We start from the raw sequence: 21,607 nt of genomic DNA on the forward strand, positions 1-21,607 counted from the left end.
CTGCGGTCCGGATCGGGACTGCGAGAGAGGGGGACAGAGGTCTGCGACGCCTTGCTCGGGGGCAGCGCGGGCTGTAGTTTTATGGCAGCGGGAGCCACTTGGAGGCTGGAGGCCCGGGCCCGGAGGACCTGACCTCACGGGAGCAGTGAAGAGAGCTTGGACGCAGCACGGCTGTGCGGGACGGCTGCAGAAAGGAGCGAACAAGTGGCGACACTTGCCCAGGCCTGGGTGAGTGAAGAGTGGCAGGACCCGGAGCCCGGAGATGAAGAAGGGGCGGCGGAGCTCCTTGGGGGGCGGCGGCCTATGGGAGTGAGAAAGCGCACACGCGGCTGGAAGGGCAAGGCGGACATAAACATTATCGTGGCCTAGCTAAGGGCCGGTGAGACACATAGGCTGCGAGGCACGGTAAGATTGGACCTGGGGCCCCTGAGATTGCACACGGTGGAGTGAGGGAACACGGCAGAATGAAAGAGAGACCAGCGGAGGAGGGGGCAACCCCGGGGCGCAAAGCCTTGGTATGGCACTGGTAGATTAATGTAATCAAAGTGGCTGCGGTAAAGAGAAAACAAGCATCAGGCCTGGCCAGGACTCACTAGTGGAGTACCGCGTTCTGGACACCGGAGTGGGCTCGGGAGGAGACGCAAGATCCGAGCGGAAACAACGGCGGGGTGAGCAACAAGCCTGGGACCGTTTGGAGACTGTGGTCCGGGGTTTGAGCTGGCTGGCAACGGACACGATTGTGCATAGGAGGCTCTGGGATTGTCCACACATAGGCCTAGCTGGGACTTTGTCCTTAATGCGCCGAACTCCTGAACACTGAGGGTGCATTGTGGGCTGGGTCGCACGCACTGCTAAATACAGATATCCCTGGGGGGAGGTGCTGAGGGCCTTGCTGACCCACACTTGGGTCTTCTATCAGTGATGTCGAAGTGGTGCAGAGCCTGTAAATACCGGAGGCGGGCTGGAGGGCCACATCATGGTGAAACCCAGGGGAAAAAAGGATGGAGCACACCAACTATCAGACATGGAGACCCCACCCAGAAGGAATAGGGAGCCCAGGAGATGCCTCAAGACCCTGGGATGCAACAACAGTTTGACCGCATTTTAGCAGCCATAGCAGACTCTCGCACCGCCCTGCAACAGGACATTGCGCAGGTGGCGACAGGCCTAGGCCTCTTGTGGGCGGACCACTCGAAGCTAGTAGACAGAGTAAAACAAGTGGAGGGCGTACTCCAGGGGGTAGCGCCAGCCCAGACCACGTTGGAGAGCAAAGTGACGGATGCGTTGGACCGTATCCAGGCGCTAGAGAGGAGAGATGAGGATGCTGAAAGCAGAAATCAACGTAACAACATCCGCGTGGTGGGCCTGCCTGAAAAAGAAGAGGGGACAGATATGGTGCAATACCTAGAGAACTGGCTGAAGACGGTGGTGGCCCCTGAGGGTCTATTCTCCTTCTACACATTGGAGCATGCGCATAGGGTGCCTGCGAAGCTGGCGCTCCCGGGTCGTCCGCCCCGCCCGGTGGTGGCCCGTCTGCTCCACTACAGAGACAGAGATTTCTTGCTCCAGAAAGCAAGCACTGAAGGCCCGTATCAAGTCGGAAACGGCAAGGTAACACTATTCCTGGATTATACTTTGGAAATACAGCGCCGCCGTGCGACCTTCCTTTCGGTTAAGAAGGAGCTATGAGCAGAGGGACTCCAGTACTCCCTGTTGTTCCCCGCCTAGCTGAGGATAATTTTGGATGGCAAGACTCAGTTCTATAATACCCCAGATGAGGTGTGGACGTGGTTGGAAACCTACAGGGCTGGGACAGATCGACTGGGACATCAGGTCTCAATTCCTCCGAGAGACCATCAGCTCCGCAAATCACAACGACTACGCCGCAGACGGTGGGGGCTGCAGAAACCATCGACGTCACAGAATGAGGTTGAGCGACTTGGGGTGCTGGAAGCGATATCGGCTCTGTCGGGAGACCAACTGACCAAGTCACAGGAGGGCACAGATTCGGAAAGGGACAAGGCGCAATCCGACACTGAGATATCAGACACAGACAGCCTCCAGGGGCCGAAGGTCACACCGTCAACTGCGGATGGACTATTAGATGAGTAGTGGCAAGTACATTGGGAGGTTGTTGTTGGAGTGTTGGAAGTCTCTGGCGAGCTTGGGGATACTGTTGTGGCTGCAGGGTGCGGGCGGTTGGTTGTCCGAGGGGGGGGGGGGTTTGGAGATAGCTCTGTAGCGCAGCGCGGGCCTAGACAAAGGTGGGAGCTCCACGGTTCCTGGAACAGTGGGCAGGAGGATAGAGGACTATGTGCTTTCATAGGGGATCTAGGTAGCATGGGTCCAGAAGTTTGCGCGGTCGCCTGTTGGCACTGAGCACCCCCAACTGCCCATAAGGCATGCCCGCAGTGACTACTGGTGGGCTTATATGTGTGTTGATTGTTGGTATGGTTTGGATGGGGACTGGCAGTTTTGTTCTAGGACCTGTTCTTGGGAGGGTAGGGGGATGGGGTCCTGGTTGGGAAATAGGTGCCTCTGGGATGTGTGGACATGTGTGGAGCGAATGGTGTAATTTGTTCAGCTGCAATGGGGACGTTACCTGATTTGTGTTGCATCACCTGGAATGTGAGGGGTCTGCACACTATGACGAGGCGCCATAAAGTCCATGCATATTTAGTCAGGAGGGTGGGCACATAGCACTGTTACAGGAAACCCATCTTACCAAAACAGAAGGTCAGGCACTGCAGCGCAGGTGGAGAGGACAGGTTTTTAGTACATCATATTCGGAATTTGCACGGGGGGCATTAATTTGGGTGAGAGCTGGGGTCACTTTTCAGGCCACGAAACAGACAATAGACCCAGAGGGCAGATTTGTGGCGGTGAAGGGGTGATTACACGGTAGGGACATAGCGTTGTGCAGAATATATGCACCAAACATAGACCAAGTACGCTTCCTTGACCGCATATCAGGCATATTAGCACATTATTTGATGGGCCCGGTGGTGCTAGGGGGGTACTTTAACTCCATCGTAGACATATCACTGGACAGATCACACCTCAAACTAGCAGATTCCCCCGTCCGTAGGTTGGCCAAAAGCAGGTTGGACTGGCAAAATAGATGGAACGTGGTAGATGTATGGTGCAACCACCACCCGCGTGACCAGGACTACTCCTTCTTTTTGGCGATGCACAAACTCCACGTTAGGTTAGATGCAGTCTTATGTTTAACATCGATAGTGCCCACCGTAGTACACTCGGAATATTTGGCTAGGACACTATCTGACCACAACCCGTTATTAATTACTGTGAACTGGATGACAGTGAAATCTGCCATTCCCACTTGGCGACTGCGACCGGAGACGTTGGAGGACCCGGTTTTCCAGAGGGAAATCGGGGAGGGTATAGTGCACTACTTTACCGAAAATGAAGGAACATCTACTACTAGAGCAGTGGAATGGGACGCCTTTAAAGTGGTGATAAGGGGGCTATGTATTAGCAAACATGTGGGAGTACAGAAGGTGTTGCTACACGATGTGGACAAGGAGGAACGTAAATTGAGAGCTGCAGAATAGGCCAGACCGGAACATCCGGAAGTGCAAGCGGAAGTGGAGGAGGCGAAGGAGGTAGTTGCAAGGGAAATAGAAAGACTGCGATGCTTTGATTATAAAACTTATATCACGAAGGCTCATGCTGAGGATACTAAGGCAGGAACATTGTTGGCATGGTTGGCTAACCCCAATTCAAGAGGCTCCCCAATTGTGGAGTTAGAAGCACAAGATGGTAGCGTCATAAACACTCAGCGTGAGATTCTGGCGCGATTCCTGGGTTATTATGAGACATTATATGAAAGTGCTCTGGTGGCGGGAGAGACAGAAATCGAAGCCTATTTGGAGAGCGTACCACTTCCGCAGCTGGAAGAGGAACAGGCGGATTTCTTAGGCCGGGACATTACTCTTGAGGAGATCAGGAGTGGGATTAAGCATATGGCTCGAAAGAAAACTCCAGGGGTGGACGGCCTTCCCATAGAATTCTACTCGCGTTATGTGGATACACTAGGCCCGTGGTTGTTAGAAGTTTATAAAGAAGCACGAGAACTGGGTCACCTTCCTATGTCGATGAGGGAGGCGCTTATTATCCCTTTATTAAAACCAGGGAGAGAGGGTACAGATATGACAGCTTACAGGCCATTGTCAATGCTGACCACAGATTATAAAATCCTGAGCCAGATATTGGCGTCCCATCTCCTGCAGCATATGACTGTCTTAATACATGGGGACCAGGCTGGGTTTATACCAACTAGGAAAACGGCTACAAATGTACGACGATTGCTGAGGATTATGGGGGACGATCAGTGGGGCTCACATATACCCACGATTCTATCAGTGGACATAGAAAAGGCCTTTGATAGTCTGGAATGGCCATACCTATACAAAACATTGGGACAGTTTGGATTAGGTGATGCGTTTGTAGGCTGGACTATGGTGTTATATACTTCCGCAGTAGCAAGAGTGCGAGTGGAGGGCGTTGATTTCACCCCAATACCAAGTGGCACCGGGAACGAGACAGGGTTGCTCGTTGCCTCTGCTTTTATTTGCCCTGGCAATGGAGCCTTTGGCAGCTAGAGCTAGGTTGGGGCATGGTTTTGAGGGTCTACAATTTAGAGAAGAGCCGCAGTACATATCACTCTATGCGGATGACCTACTGATGTTTTTGGCGGACACAGGGGGAGCACTAAAGGGAGCTGCAGATTTGTTATCAAAGTTTGGCGACATTTCAGGGCTGAGGGTGAATTGAAATAAGATGTGCCTGTTCCCGGTGAGACCAGGCGGATTACTACCAGTGCTCTCTTGGGATGTGCACTGGGAGCCGGCATGCCTGACCTACTTAGGGGTTCGTATTTACCATGAAGCCGTTGATATGATGGAGGGGAACATAGGGAGATGGGTGAGAGCTTTGAAGGGTAGCATGGCATTTTGGCCGACGTTTCCATTGTCTGTGATGGGACGGATGGCATTATTGAAAATGGTGGCTCTGCCTCGGTTGTTATATTTCTTTAGGACATTGCCGGTTTGGGTCCCGGCCTCGGTGTTCAAACTACTGAAATCTATGATAGTGGGGTTCCTCTGAGGAACAGGAAGGTGGAGGGTGGCCCAAGCGACACTAATGAGACCAAAAGCTAAAGGTGGGCTAGCAGTGTGGAGCTGGAGCACATGCTGTGGGAATGCTCAAAGTTAGGGGGTTATTGGGAGGAAGTGGGAGACCTATTGAATGCAGTCACTGACCGACAATTAGATTTTTATATAGCCACATGCTTGCTACATTGGTTCCCCCACACATCCAAAACGAAGGTGACCAGTACATTTGTGGATATGGGGTAATTGCTAGCGAAAAGAGAAATAACAATGCACTGGAAGTCGAAGGAGGGTCCCAATAGTAAGAGATGGAAGGCGGAGCTCAGTAAATGGGCCAGTAGTGAGAGTGCTATTAGATTCCAACAGGCTCAACGCTCGAACAATGAGAAAGCGCTGGAAAGGGCGACGGCATGGGAGATGCTGGTGCAATCGCTGACTGATTAGCGAACGGAAGAAGAATAAATAGGGAGCGTTGTTGTTAAAAGAGGCCCTGTACACTGCAGTCATGGGCATGCTTGGATTGCAGCTGGGCCTTGAGATGTGTTTTATATTTTGTGCCTCATGTGATACACAACAGTGGCGGGGGGAGGGGTGGGAATTAGGTGGGATTATAATTGGTTTCGTAAGTAGGTTGTTTAAGCATAGAGAGAAGGTTGGGGACCATGAGTAGATTACAGTGCAACTATTGAATTGGAGAACTGATGCAATAACTGATTACATTTAAAAAGCTTTAACGTATAGTTCTAGACATTGACTCGAAGAATTATGGCACTGACTTGTACTGTATCATGCACTTTGTCAACATGCAACCAATAAAATATGTTTTTAAAAAAACAAAAAAAAAGGAAAGAAGGCAGCATAGGAATACACTGATCCGCAAGCCATTGTCTTGGGGTCCCCTGGGACCCCGCTACGGCATTAAACCATTAAAAAAAAAAACCCGCAAATTTGCAGCACTTTTTTAAAAAAGCAAGCGCAGGCTCCTGCGCTTGCTTTACATTAACCCCCTGGTCGACCTCAAGAAACTCACAGAATGAGACCTCTGTAAGAAATTGGATTACTATTTTGGGTGGGTGACTACCCACCTCAAGGAATAATCACAACCTTTGTCAAGGTGAAACCTTGAAGTTACCAAATTAACCTGAGAACAACTCCCTGGTAGCTAAGGTACCAAAAAGATAAGCTTAACTTAGGACAATATGTAGCATAAAAGTAATAAAGTTAAAAAGCAAAACAATAAAAATCTCCAACTGATTGAGAAAAATAAGGTAACATGTATTAAAATGACACAAAATTGACAAAAAGCCAGTCAGAAGGAACCGGACATATGAATTTAAAAAGCTTTTCGTAGGAATAGCGCCAAGAAGTACAAAGTGCCAATAATAGTCAATGGTTGCAGTAGGCTGGGACATAGGCACAATTTTAGGCTGGCTGCAGTGGAGCACAGGTTGGATACCAACCAGGTTCATCCCAGTCATAGATTTTACCTTTCGACTTAAGGCAGATTTATATCTTGGCGGTAAGGATACTACATCACAATGGCGACACAGTATCCTTACCAATAAGATAATGGTCTGCTCACCATTCAGGAGTAGGCAGACCATTGGTGTATCCAAAATGGAGCCTACTTCGTCTCTGCCATGGTAACATCCTTCTAACAGCTCGATGGAGTAACAGCCATCGAAGGTTGACCTCTATGCCCATCCACCTATTTAGACAGGCGGACATACAGGTCAGTTTTTACTGCCTGTCCCAGCCAGGAAAACCCTGAGATCATCCCTGTCCATTCAGCTTGACCTATCAATCACAGTGACCTACTGTGCAGGTCCTGGAAAGTATTTCACACATTTTTCATACTGATCCAAAATGCTAATCACTGGCTGGGAGTAGTTGGATAGCAAATGCAAATTAGCGTCAAAGAACATCAGGCTTAGAAAGAGTAACATTTTAAAACGTACTTTTCTGAAAAATTAATAAAAAAACAATTTCACCATCAATTTGTATTTTATTACCTATTAAAAATAGTTGAAAAATTATTTTCTAGCTAGTCCTTTTCTTGAGATACAGTATTAGGATTGTAATCTTTACTCTGGTTTTCTACATAGGAAGCCTGGCCTGCCACAGTGAAAAATTGATTTTGGATGCTTGTCACTGTAAGGAAATGTTAACATTAAACTTCTACATGTCCTACTTTTAAATACTATGAACCCTGCCTTGTGGGCCACAAGGACTACATAGAGGTCACTTATTATTATTTAAAAGGGAGGTTTTGACCTGTCAAAAGTGTTTATTTTGACAGGTCGAACTGCAATCAGGCTACACCGGGCAGACCTGAAGCACTTTTTTCACTGTAACTGTAGTGGATGACCCAATCGGTCCTGACGTCCACTAATGGCATTTAACGTCCAGGCCCTGGGGACAGCTTGTACCACATTTCAGGGACTTGTAAGCAAGTGAAATATACCAATAAGGAGTATGCCAATTTCATCATGTAAAATGCAAGATCACAAGCATTTTATTCCAGTTTAGCAGGGGTAAATTGCACAGAGTTCTACACCTAGCAAAAACTGTCATGGCAAAAATCTGAGGCCATATCACGCAAAAGGTGGTCATTTGCTACACGCCCTCTCCTGTTACTCTCGCACAAAATAAGAAGTTGGTATTTGCACTTCGGAAGATGTAAGAATTAACAGCTGTTTATCACAAATGGGTAGGCCAGGATCATTATTAGCTACTAGAACCCAGTGTACAGTTGTAGAACTCACAACATATGCGGAAAGCGAACGAGCATAAGAGACCTGCTGTAATACTAGGACAGACATAACTTCTCTGGGACTCCAAAAAGCAATGGCATCTGATCTGATGAATAGGAACTCAATTTCATTTTTGTTGCTCTATTTTGGAGAAAATCTCTAACCTACTGGAGACTGCATTAGAGAAGCAGATGTACACACTCAAAATAGTATACACAAAGGTTAGATCATCAGGCAAAGCTTTTTAAAGGCCTTGGCAGGACCCGACAACTAACTGGAAGTCCCTCCGAGATAGGCCCAGATCATGTACTTGAAGGATGGTCGTTTTCTCAGAAACTGTATGTATGAATGGGATATTTAAAAAGGTCTGTAGTTAATAAGCGAATATGGGCAGAGTAATGGCTTTTTTATGAGATAAGTGATCCAGGCTTGTTTTAACGAGTCTGGAATAAAGCCTGTTCTGGAATAGATATCAAAGACGCCTGCAGACTTAGGCAGTAAGTTGTTCTAACATTCAGTGAGAAGGAATAAAGGGAACAGAACTCACTAGCATTTGGTGATACCTAATTCTTTTATGAGTATGCCAATATCATCTATCAACACATGCTTAAAATTATACATTTCTCTATAAAGTAACTGGTCCACCTTATCTCTCAATATATGATTCTCCAGGGCACAGATGGGCCTCTGATGTTACTCACATTATTAGTGAAAAATGGTTGTACTTAACTGCACTACTAAATAGAGGCAAGATATTCAAGACGGCTTGAGGTGGGCTTCCTTACAAACTATTACCAATGCAGTACTGTCCTGATTAATTACCGGTGATCTCATGACTCCGTTTCATAGTTTCCTGTCCAAGTTCTATAAACCTTCACCTTTCAAGCAGGTCCCACACTGCCTGTTTTAAAAGAAATTATCAGCCTGTCAGGCCCCTCCTCTGTCCCATGACCATAAATTCATGCCTTCTGGAAATACTGAGTAACTACTGAGACACTCACGAAGGTGAAGCCTCATAGAGAGGGAGGATGTGCCATTTTCGCAGGACGCAAAGCGATCAATCAAAGTAAAGAGACTATCAGTTAGTAATCAGGACATTAGCCTCTAATCTTCCTTTTTAAGATCTCTCCTCCTAAATGAGGGCACAATCAATAGTTTAGATTTCCCCACGACAACAAGCAACTTTGACTTCCTGAAATACATGACTGTTACTCAGAGAAGCTTTGCCTAGTGGTACAGGAGGATTACATATGAGGTACCACTGATGGAACACTGAGCCATAAACACTAAGAATCAGTTGGATAAAGGTATTTATGATGTACAAAAGCTAGTCCATTTGGCTGCCCTGCAGATATTTACAAGAGAAGCAGCTCCACCATCTGCCCAAGAGGCAGCAATTCCATATGTGGACCTACCACGCATGCTGTGTTATGTATGAATAGTCTATTAACATCAGCAAACAGACTCAATGATTCAAGGTTGTAGTTGTTGCTTTGGTCCTTTAGCATCTGGACTAAAATGAGGCTGTTCCATTCTCTGATGATGCCACAATGTCTACTTAGATAGAATGCCCTGAGCTCCTTTACATCTGCCATACAGTGCCGGTGTGAGTACCTAGACCAGTGGCATAGTGGTAAACAGGAAGTGCAGCATTATAAAGGTTACTACAACTCTTTGATTGTGTGGGGAGTTACGGTCTCCTTAATTTGTGCCCAAGAGAAATATTCGGATTTTCTACTCACACTGGCGTTCCTTACAGAGTTCCTTCTTGTGTGGCCCTGGTGGCGCTAACTTCTATCCATTTGAAACATTCTTCTAGTGCCTTATTTGGTAGAGTTCCACATTGGCTTCCTGTGAGTGCATTTATATTTAATGGGCACATTCATGGCTGTGGTTTATCAATCAAGGAAATCTTGGCTACGACCAGAAACGAATGAAATAAAGACTTGGTCTATTAGTGTCATGATCAGTGGGCACCATTTACCTCTTTGTGCTTGTCCAGTGCAGACGTGCCATTCTCCAAACTGTTTGTGCGCAATCCGAACATACAGAAGCCAGGAATGAAGGCTGGCAGCATTGAGTGGGATGAGGCTTTGCTATTTGCTGGACACACTACACACGACACCCGAGAAAGAGAATTACATGTCTCATGAAGCCATAGGGCTCTCACATGAGTTCCACGTGGTGGTGGCCATTTTGAAATTACAGAGTGTAAATTCCCTGTGGTCCAGAACATCTTTGCTAGACAACTGAGATATATTTGTAGATGCAGCCTGGACTTTGTTGCTAGAGTTAAATATAAACCTTGGAAACTGTCTGGAACCATTATTGGAGATTCTAAAGACTAAACTGGATACCATCACTAGTAAAGTACTTCTACGTGAACTATTTCTAAAGAACTATGAATTGATATTTGCATACTTTGCTTTCCAACGTGATGTTTGGAAAGGGATCCTCATAGCTTCACAGATTTTAAATATTTGTTTTACACTCATATTGCATAAAGTTAGCGATATAGATTAAGGAAGTGATTACTTGTTGCCATGTTAATGTTATACTTCTAATGTGTTATTTATTTAGCAGTTTACCAACCTGTCACTATGACTGCAAATTGAATTACAGGACCTACTCTTATAAAACAGAAGGTAGTGGTCAGTAGTGAAAAAAGTACATTAGCCCTCAATACCAACATTTATTTAACAGATAACAAGTGTTTTTCAGCCCAAGGAAGATTCAGAGTTTCATCAAGTGTAGACAGTTGGAAATGCAGAGATAGTCAGAAGGTATATCATATGCAAAGGAAAAAAGATGACGCTGTAGCAAGATTAACAAGACATTAAAAGTGTATTCTTATCTTTAGATATGAACGATCCTCCAGCTGAAGGCAGCGCCCAGTTGAATATCAAGTTTGAGTGGCGACATTTAGTGCCTCTGTATTCTCTGTTGTCCCATTCCCTTTCCCTGGGGCCTCCTGCAAACCACATATTACTCTCTGTATGGTTGGTAATGCTTCTGACAATTTCCTCTTTGACATCCATTAACCACCACTTTAAGTGGTTTTCTAATAGCCAATACACTTTTCGTTGGGGGATTTGTGTGCCCACATTGTTATCACAGATTCACTGAGGTCTCCTCTTGGAACCTTGGCTTGTGAAAAGTAAGGCAAAGGATGGTTGGATCATAGCTCTTAGAGATGCACTGTAACACCCCTACCTTGGAGCACTGAATATTTTAAACGGCCTATGGGGATTGGGAGTCTTTGCAGTCTTTCTGCTTGGGATAACATGGCAGCAGAAATAGATTAGAGTCCTCAACCTAGAAAAAGAATTGATTTTGCATCTCAGCCCCATGATGTGCTAGAACCTTGAAATTGTCTTTGTGATGTTTGGTTTGAACTACCTCTCTTTAGTTTCTTTACTGCAAATATGCTCCAATAACTTTCCTAAAATATAGCTCTGGCTAGACAGTGTACTGTAATTGCATTTATACTGCGCTTACTAACCAGACGAGGAGTGAGTTGAAATGCTTTATGGCGGGTACCAGGCTACTCCACAACAAGTTATGGAGTTTGATTTTTGCTCTGAAGGAACTATTAGAAGCATTTCCTATAGTATCTACAGGTGCATTAAACTAACAGGAGTTTGGTGTAAATATCAGGGCAAGTTCAGGCAAGTGGAAAAAATGGGACAAGTAAATAGGGTAAAGGAAGTTAGATATTGTGAGACTGTAGAGCTATGTTAGACAGAGGAGACTTAGTTATTTATGAGAGTGGGTTGTGCATATGACCTAGAAAACGCAAGGTTTTGCAGGAATGGTTACTCAGTAAGGCTGACAGGCATGTGACAGATTAAGGTGCACAGAGGGGCACTAAATTAGAGGGAGATTGAGCATAAGGAGGGTATCCTTTAAATAGAAAAGGAGAGAGAATAGTCCCTACCTAAAGATCGAGGTCAATTTTCATTCAGGGTTTTTTAGGTATATGGTGGGGTAGGAGATTGAGGTAGTTTGCAATCAGAAGAAGCAGAAAGAAGGTTGAAAGTTGATTTCCCTTGGGAGGTGATACATATTGTTGCATCTCTGGTTGTTTCATTTAGCGATTGATGATGTTGATACAGTCTTTCTGTTTTTTACATAGCTATTGAACATTACTGAGATTGTTGGACTTTGTATTTGTTTTCTAACATGAGACACTGAATTATATGATATGTCCAGAAAGGTGGTCCTTTAGATTTATCTGGTAAGATTTTGAGGAGTGGATAATCTCTGGGATTTTCGTTGATCATTCTGTTATGTATTTGTTTGAGATGGATGCATAGGTTTCAAGGGGATGTGGTTCTTTCCAATCTTAGTAGGGGCTGTCCGCAAAATAATTTTGCTGATTTAGCTCTCCTTTAAACTTAGAGGGTCCTGGAGGGGATTGGTCTAAAGGCAGAAATTGGGCTCATTTGGATTCTTTATTGGAACACATAGTGAATAACCAGGTCTTAACCTGCCTTCTGAACTTTAGCTAATTGCCAGTCTATCTAATATGTGCAGGTTTTCTTCCTTCAAGCAGGAATTTTTAAGCGCAGAGCGAATCTGGACCATGAGTTCCTGGTAATGGAGTATTTATGTGATTTTTGCTTCAATACATGTTCATCCTTGACCACTTATAGCTCTGCATGTGATGCATAGTATTTTGAAAGAGTATCTTCCAGCAGTTGGGAGCCAGTGTAGGGCGCTCTGAACCAGAGACATGTGGGGTCATATTTTACATTTAGGAATAGTCTTGCTGTTGAGTTCTGGGTCTTTGCAGCCTTCTGATAGTTTAGGGTGGAATGCTGTGGTATAGTCCATTAGCATAATCAAACGTGGCGATGATGAGTGATGCTGTTGCTTGTACTTTTGAGGAAATTGAAAATGGGGAAAGATGCGTCTAAGTGTTGTCCTTCCATAGAAAGTTGAGTCAGATAGCCCGTCCACTTGAGTAGTGACAGAAAGTGGAGAATTAAAGAAGATTCCAAGATTTCTCATGTCCTTAGCTACTTTTGTAGGGGGTCCCTTTTTATCTGGCTAGAAAGACAGAAGGTCATATTTCTTTTATTCAGCGCAAGTCAGCATTTCGGTTTTTGAAGAATTCATCTAGAGGTGATTCCCCATCATCCATTTGGTTTTAACAACCCAGAGGGCTATGTACATTATGAATAAAGATAAGATAAATAACCAATAGCTGACTTTAAAATTGAAAGATCATGCTAATGTTTAACTCCATTATGGTTATGTTTTATTTTCTCCTAGAGTTTGACTACAGGGGGTCACTCCCAAAATCTCGCTAGATTCAGCATGTAGTATATGAAACTCAGTGAGTTTGTTTTTTATTGCGCAGCATGAGTGAGCGGAATGGTTGTGCATTGGACTTTGGTCAAGGAAAAAACGGTCTCCTGCGATTGATGTTAGGTGAAAATTGTTCCACTTTGAATGTCTGGTCTGATTATGGACTGAGTGTTTATAATTCACACCGAATTGGTCATAGTGAGCACCCTGGCGGTGCGTGGTTGCTTTGTGAGATGGGAGTATACAATCGGGGGATTTGAGAGTCTGAGTACGGACTCTCTGTAAGGGTCAAATAAGTCTTTCTATGAGTAATTTTGTTCCCCATTTGTGTCCTTCCCCAAAATATTACTGAGTGTGTGTTGTATAGGGGAGCACTCTGCTTGGAAGTAATGCATTCCAAGGATACCATATCCAGGTTCAGAAGTTAACACATTTTGGGATCTGAAGGGTCCTGATGAATGCCGGTGTGACCCAACACTGTGGGCACATATCAGACAACAGAAACATGTCAATACTTTGGCAGTAAGGAGGGGTGAAGGAAACCTTTATCTTCTCCTATCACCACCATCCTTCACGTTGTTAGACCTAGCCGGTGGGCCCAGGAATAACATTTCGAGAGGGGACACTTCCGAGCTAGTTTTAACCTTCACTGCACTTTTCTTTGGTGATCCCAACTTTTATGATTGTATTGTTTTCCCCTCCCTTTTGCTCCACCCCAGGCGTTGGTCTGCGCAGGGGTGTACAGAAGCAAGCCCAATGAAAAAAGGACACAACTTTGTGAGTTAGGGCAGTCTTTTTTCACTAAGCACTTGCCACCGTTGCATTTCATTTCCCTACTCCTTCGTGTGTGTTATAACCCTGAGGTGCCTGCCACACGGTGCAGGGATGTGCAAAAACTTCTATTTCACAATGGGAGCTTGTGCTGCAGGCGGTTTTGGACTGCCACATAAGCTCCCATTGTGAAGTGGAAGTTTGCGAACGTACCATGTGCGGTCGCAACCTAACGGTCGTCCCCCTCCATCTGGTGCTCAGCTTGGTGGCTCCAGAGGCTGGGCCCCATGCCTAGTCCCAAAGAAGAAGTTATAAATCTGGGAGTTGGGCTCGACTCCAAACTATCCTTTGAGATCCACACCAGGAATGTAACAGGCAAATGCTTTGGAACCCTCAAAATGTTAAAGAAAACTCTGGATATCTTCCCCATCTCAGCCAGAAAAATCCTAGTCCACACTCTTGTTACATTGCAACTGGACTATGGAAATGTCCTCTGCATGGGAGCAACAAAAAAAGACTCCAGCAGCTATAACGCATTCAGAATGCGACAGCAAGCCTAGTTCTTCATTTACCAAAGAGAGCCTCCTTGGTGAAAGCCCTTGATGCCCTCCACTGTCTGCAGGGAAAGGGACCTAGCTACCTGCATGATCTTCTGACCCCGTACAACCCAACACGCCTCCTCAGATCAACAGGAGCCCACTTGCTCAAAGTCCCAAAAATCCAAAGGGCGAGAATGGGTGCTCATTTGGCTATCTGGCAGCCAAAAAGTGGAACACACTACCACCTACTCTCTGTTCGGAATCATCTGAAAACGCATTTCCGGAAAGGATTGAAAACCTGGCTCTACCAGTAGTGAGCTCCGCTGTGCCCGTATTAGCCTCGCATGTAGCTCCTTCGAGCGCGGAACACACCAGTTCATGTAACCAGGTGCTTTATCAATGATTTATTATTCTTATTCTTATTTATACATATTTTGCAAGCTTTGTATCTCGGGCATTTATATAACCCATTTGAGCTCTTAGCCAATTTTCAGATTATCTAGTTTCTGGGCTTGATGTTACAAGACTATCTCTAATAGATTTGGCTCTGCAGTAAATTGGACAGGGTTTAGCCGGTACCTTCATACCTATGACAGGGTCAGCATACACTATGTGCCAATTTTTTCTAACTACCCTTTCCAGTTGTTGATTACTATATGTGGTAATTAGCTTTACAGTTTTCTCTATTTTTTCCTTTTTGTTGGTACCAAATAGTAGATGTTCCCTTGGTATTTTACTGATTGTATTTTACTGCTGTGTCAATAACACAAGTGCTGTACCCTCTTTCAGAAAATCTTTGTATAATCTCTTGCTATATATACCTCATAACATAATACAATTAAAAAAAACATTACTTTAATTACAATTAGAAATGTAACAACATGAAAAACTATCAATTTACTAAAGTTTAATTATTTGTATTAAATATTACAAACATTATTTATAAATATTATATTTTACATACACAAAACATAGTAATTTAAGTTTAAAGAAAGTAAATGAAACTATAAAATTCTATAAATATTACTGCCGCCTGGGTATGGTGGAAAAGAAGGAGTGAGGCTTGGTTTTCCGTTATTTTTGTCTATATTGTTTAAATCAACCACACAGATATGTTCCTTCCTTTAAGGATGTAGAGGGGTAATAGCTCTGTCGTCTTCTGCTCACTTTGTCTCCACCACTACTCTTGCCTTGAGTCTCCTTTGGTTCAGAAGTCTCGGAAAAAGAAAACAAAAAATGGAACCGGAATCAATAACCTTGTCTCAGGCTCTATTTGTTAGGGAGGGAAGTGAAGGGACTTTTACACCTTAAAGAAAACCATTCACCATTTGTGACAGAAGAGGCTTTGCCGGCAGGGTCGTTTGCTAACTGCGGCGTTTACACAATATCAGCACCACACCTCCCCCTTAGTGCCCTTAGGCGAGCCTGTACCTTGGTTAGCCACGCTCCTCCAGGAGCGTGGCTCACTTCTCCCTGTTATCGCTGGAGTCTTCTATCTTACTGTGGAGTAGTGGAAGCTACCTCCATAGCTCTTGCTTCTCCGTCCTCTCCTGAGTTTGCTGCGAAGTTCGACTCTATCTGGTGGGACCCGTTGCTGGCGTCTTGTTGCAGTGTCTTCCCTCACACAACATACGCCCCACTTCTTCCTGAATCTTCGTTTTTAGGTCGAGGGACCGGAAGTCCAGAGAATTATTGTTGTTTAGTGTGGCAGCTTAAACCCGCCTCTGTCCTCGTCTCTCCTCCATTGGCTGGCTTCCTAAACGGAGGCCAGCCATTGGTGGAGAGTGCCGTCCCTCCAAAGAAGCTCCGTCTTTTTCGGATTCGGGGGCGTGATTTTTTGCGTTCTTTAGCTCGTGACGTCATCTGTCACTCAGAGCGCAAAAAACACGCCTCAAAATCTGAAAATGGCGGCGCTTTTCTTTATGCTATTTCACGACGACCGCCGCACCAAAAAGTCGCCGAGTCCTCGCCCCTGCTGCTGCAATACTGCAACAGTACTCGCAATGGCCGGGGAGTTAGGCGGAGGCAGCCCGGCCCAGAGAGAAGACATGCACAGGATCGCAGGTACGGAGCGGGAGCCAGAGCGCACAAGCAGCAGCCCCACTACAGCCGGTCCTGCAGCTCGCACAGCCTGCAGTCCCCATGGCCACCATTGCCGTGCTGAGCATGTCCTCCCGGCTGGACCCGCAGCGTCTCTACCCGGGAATGCACCAGGAGGAGCCTCCCGTTTTCGGCCAGCTCAAACCAGTGCAGCCGTGGAGCCGCGTAATAAAGTCCTAAGCCTGGTGACGGATGCTCAAAAGTTCAGCCGTTTTTTTTTGCCCTCATCTCTCTCTTCCCGATGCATCCCGGAGTAGGCAGCGCCTGTGGAAGGCTGGCACACAGACACTGACACATGCCACAGGGAGCTGAGCGCAGCGCCCAGCCCCAGAAACCACACAGAAACTTTCCCAAAACTTTTCCTGTGCAAGTTTTTCTTCCCTCTCTTGCGCGTCTTCTCCACAAAGAAGAGTTAGCCCAAGTGTGCAAACAAGGGACTGGAGCTGAAGCGATGAGGCCTGAGGAAGGGAGTAGGGTCAGCAGGCTCCGCCACCCCCCCCCCACCTGGACTATCACCCCGCTGCCCTTGAAGAGGGCTCCGCAGAGGCTCGGGGTGCCGAAGAGAGGTTCCCCCACCATAAGACAAACTGCTCTGGAGAGGAGAGGGTGAGCTGCCCCCCGCGGCCATGCAGGCGCGCTATTCCGTGTCTAGCCACCTGGGGGTGGTGCCCTACCTGAGCGGCAAGCAGAGCTACTACCGGGCGGCGGCGGCGGGCTACACTGGCATGGCAGTGCCCATGACCATGTACTCGCAACACGAGCAGTACACGGGGGCCGCGGCTACGGACCCTACGGCGGGGCGCCACCGCCGCCCATGCAGCCCAAGGACATAGTGAAGTCGCCCTACTCGTACATCGTGCTCATCACCATGGCCATCCAGAACGCGCCCGACAAGAAGATCACCCTGACTGGCATCTACCAGTTCATCATGGAGCGCTTCCCCTTCTACCGCGACAACAAGCAGGGCTGGCAGAACTCCATCCACCACAACCTCTCGCTTAACGAGTGCTTCGTCAAGGTGCCCCGCGACAACAAGAAGCCGGGCAAGGGCAGCTACTGGACGCTCAACCCCGACTCTTACAACATGTTCGAGAACGGCAGCTTCCTGCGCCGCCCCCCACACACATAAAGAGCAGAGCAGCACAGACCTCGCATCTCCACACACCTCTTTTGCGCTCAGCAGTCTGCGCCGGAACCACACACGCACAAACACACACACCACCCTCCACTCAACAATGAACCGGCTGGGGCTGCCAGCGCTGCGATGCTGCAGCAGGTCGATAGCCGCTAGAAGAGGGTGTGCGGCGGGTGAGGTGTGCAGGCAGGGCTTGGTGTGGATGCTGTGTGGTGCTTGGAACGGGCGTGAGAGGTCGGCGTGATACTGCATAGGAGTTTAACGGTGTGCGGCATACTTAGCAGTACCATTAACGCTATAAAACAAAAAAAATATATAGCGCTTCACACAACACGTCTAGGTTTCTAAGCGCTCTAAATAAAACGCGTTGCTTTACTAATTGAATGGAACTCGTACCAGTGAGCAGGTATGCAGGAGGCATGGGGTTGTAGGGTGCACCGGAGTTAATAAGGTGTAGTGGTGTCAAATTGGTGGGGTCGGTGTAGGACTCACTGACTGGTGTAGAGATACTGTAGGGGAGTGAAGAGGGGCTAAGTGTTAATGGGTGTTGGACGAGTGTGTCGTGTTCATGCGAATGGTATGAGTGGACGTGACGGGGTAGTTTCGTGGGTATACGTGTTGAGTTGTGCTCTAAGTGTGTGGCATGTGTATGTGTTTGTGTAATCTACTTATTGGACATTTGATGTGGGTATGTGGTGTCAAAGATGACTCAGTGGAGCCTATAGGTGTGATGTGGGTGGATGATATACATCAAGGTGTAGATGTGGTTATAGATGGTGTGTGTGTGTATGTAGCTTGAGTGTTTGGAATGCGTGCAATGGGTGGGGGGAATCTTGTAGGGTTTGAGAATGTAAGCGGTAGGTTCTTGGGGTGAAACCTATGAGTCTCACACCAATGGTGGTCATAATAGTGGGAGGGTGATGTTAGATTTTAGAGAGAGGCTGAAGGGAGACATGTATATATCAAGCTGTGGGACGAGTTTTAAATGCTAATGTAGAGTTTAGGATTTTTTTATTTGTGTGATAAGCAGGTTTATTAATTGAATGCAGGAGGATTATAGCAGTGCGGTCCAACGTGTGATTGTTTGGAAGTGGTTTTCTCTCGTGGTGTAGAAGATTTGGGGTGAGTGTAGAGGGACAGTAGGCAGGATATGTGTTAGCATAGTCTGTGTGTGTGTGGCGCTCTGTCTGTGTGTGTGTGGCGCTCTGTCTGTGTGTGTGTGTGTAGTGCTCTGTGTGTGTGTGTGTGTAGCGCTCTGTGTGTGTGTGTAGCGCTCTGTGTGTGTGTAGCGCTCTGTGTGTGTGTGTAGCTCTGTGTGGATAGCTTTTTTTGTAGGTGGCTCTATGTGTGGGTGACTGTCTGTGTGAGAGTGGCTCTATGTAGGTGGCTCTATGTGAATGACTGTGGGTGGCTCTGTGTGTGTGGCTCTGTGTGGGCGTAAATGCAATAGGTCATGCATTTGCGAGCGATTAAGCTATTGGCATTGTAAATGACAATGCCATTTATTTAACGATTAAGCTATTGGCAATGTAAATGACAATGCCATTTATTTATGATTTAAAAAAAAAAGTCATGAGCAATGCCAATAGCTCTACCTTTAATAATGCCAAGACCATTGCATTGTAAATGCTTGTTAATAGTCTTGTCGCCCATAGGATCAATGAATACGCTGTACATAATGCATTCCTTTGGGGCGGAGCTTGCATCACGGACATGGTATTTCTTAAATGGCCCAGACTGCCTTACTGTTGGTTCGAATGGGGATGACAAGAGATTGTCATTCTGGAAGAACAAGAAGAGCATGGAAGAACAATGAGAGCATGGCATGGTCAGGGAGGGTATCATCCTCCTGGTCATTTAAAGATCGCTGGGAAGAGGCCCTGTGACAATTACATATACTATTCCATTACAATTTATCCAACAGAAGGAACAATGTTTGACTCGGGAGGGGTAACATTTACTACTCCCACTCCACGCAGTGGAACAATATGGTAAATGTTTAATTGCAGAGGGGTAAAAATGTATATTCCCACTCCAATCAGTGCAAGAGTAGGAACATTGTTGGACTCATGAGGAGTCAATTTAATTATTTGCACTTCACGCAGTCTAACAGTAGGGAAAGTGTCGGATTGCAAAGGGGTAAAATGTATTATTCCCACTACAATCAGTGAAACAGTAGGGAAAGTATTGGACTCAGGAGGGGTAAAATTGATTATTCCCACTACAGTCAGTGCACCAGCAGAGAAAATGGGGAGGGGTAAAATTTACTATTACCCCTCCAGTCACTCCAACTGAAGGGAAACTGTTGGATTGCAGCGAGCTAAAATGTACTATTCCCTCTCCAGTCAGTGAAACAGTAGGGAAAGTGTTGGACACAGGAGGGGTAAAATGTACTATTCCCACTCCAGCACTGCAACAGTAGGGAAAGTGTTGGATTGCGGAGAGGTAAAGTTCACTATTCCCATTCCAGTCAGTGCAACAGTAGTGAAAGTACTGGATTGCGGAGGGGTACAATTTACTAGTCCCACCCCAGTTATTGAAACAGTAGTGAAAGTGTTGGATTATGAATGGGTAAAATGTACTATTCCCATGCCAGTCAGTGAAGCAGTAGGGATAGTGTTGGATTGCGGAGGAGTAAAATGTATTATTCCCACTTGTCAGTGCAACAGTAGGGACATTGTTGGATTGCAGAGGGGTAACATTTACTATTTCCCCTCCAATCTGTGCAAAAGTAGGGAAAGTACTGGATTGCAGAGGGGTAAAATTCACTATTCCCACTCCAGTCGGTGAAACTGCAGGGAAAGAATTGGATTGCGGAGGGGTACATTTTAACTATTTGGACTTCACACAGAGCAACAGTAGGGAAAGTGTTGGATTGTGAAAGGATAATATTTATTATTCCCACTGCACTCAGTGAAACAGTAGGGAAATTGTTGGACTCAGGAGGGGTAACATTTACTATTCTCACTCCAGTCAGAGCAACTGTAGGGAAAGTACTGGATTGCGGGGGGGAGGTGGTAAAAGTCTATTCCCACTGCAGTCAGTGAAACAGTAGGGAAAGTGTTGGATTGTGCAGAGAGTAGAATTTAGTATTCCCACTCCAGTCAGTGCAACCCCTATACCCCTACCAAACCCACAATCCACACCTAAAACTTTGCATGAATTTTTAAATAAAACAATTAGCATAATAATTATCAATTACTTAATAAATATTAATTTAAAATAAATATTAATTCATTTAAATTAATTTACTTCGCACCCCATACACCTACAAAACCCACAAACCGCACCTGAAACTTAACTTTAAAAAAAACGAATTACACAATTAATACAAATTAAGTAATTAATATTAATAAAAATTAATTATAAATTCATCACTGTTAATTCACTTCCCTCCTTATACCTCTACAAAACCTACGTCCCGCACGTAAAATGTAACATAAAAAAAGTATTACACAATTAACATAATTTTTCAATTAAATAATGATTTTAAAATCACTGAATTGCTTTTTAAAAACTTCACTTACTCGCTTCCTGGCACCAGACACTCTTGGGCAGGGCTCTTTGTTTCACAGCGGATTAAGCGCTGTAAAGGGAAATATCTTGACGATTTCAGCCGCCATTCTCCTCGCTAAGGCACGGGACACGCCCACTTACGAGGCCACACCCCCCCACCACCTTCCCGCCCCTACCCCTCCTATAAACATGTGTATCCACCGGAAGCGCAGCGGACGAGCGCAGCGGGCGCGACGAATGCGCGACGAAGGCGCGCATAAGGCAAGCTCGTCTGCGCTCGTCCGCGCCGAGACCGGGCTAAGGGCCACCCCCCCTGATCCTTCATCCCCTCATCCCGCCATCAGC

The 21,607-nt window shown here is 46.0% G+C and overlaps 1 pseudogene; it reads left to right on the top strand.

Moving 5' to 3' along the window:
- The first annotated feature begins 17,237 nt into the window (after positions 1 to 17,237).
- LOC147677878 (forkhead box protein C1-A-like) lies at positions 17,238 to 17,740 on the top strand (annotated as a pseudogene).
- Positions 17,741 to 21,607: the final 3,867 nt, after the last annotated feature.

The sequence above is a fragment of the Lissotriton vulgaris genome, chromosome 12, assembly GCF_964263255.1.
Source record: "Lissotriton vulgaris chromosome 12, aLisVul1.2, whole genome shotgun sequence".
NCBI classification, from domain to species: domain Eukaryota; kingdom Metazoa; phylum Chordata; class Amphibia; order Caudata; family Salamandridae; genus Lissotriton; species Lissotriton vulgaris.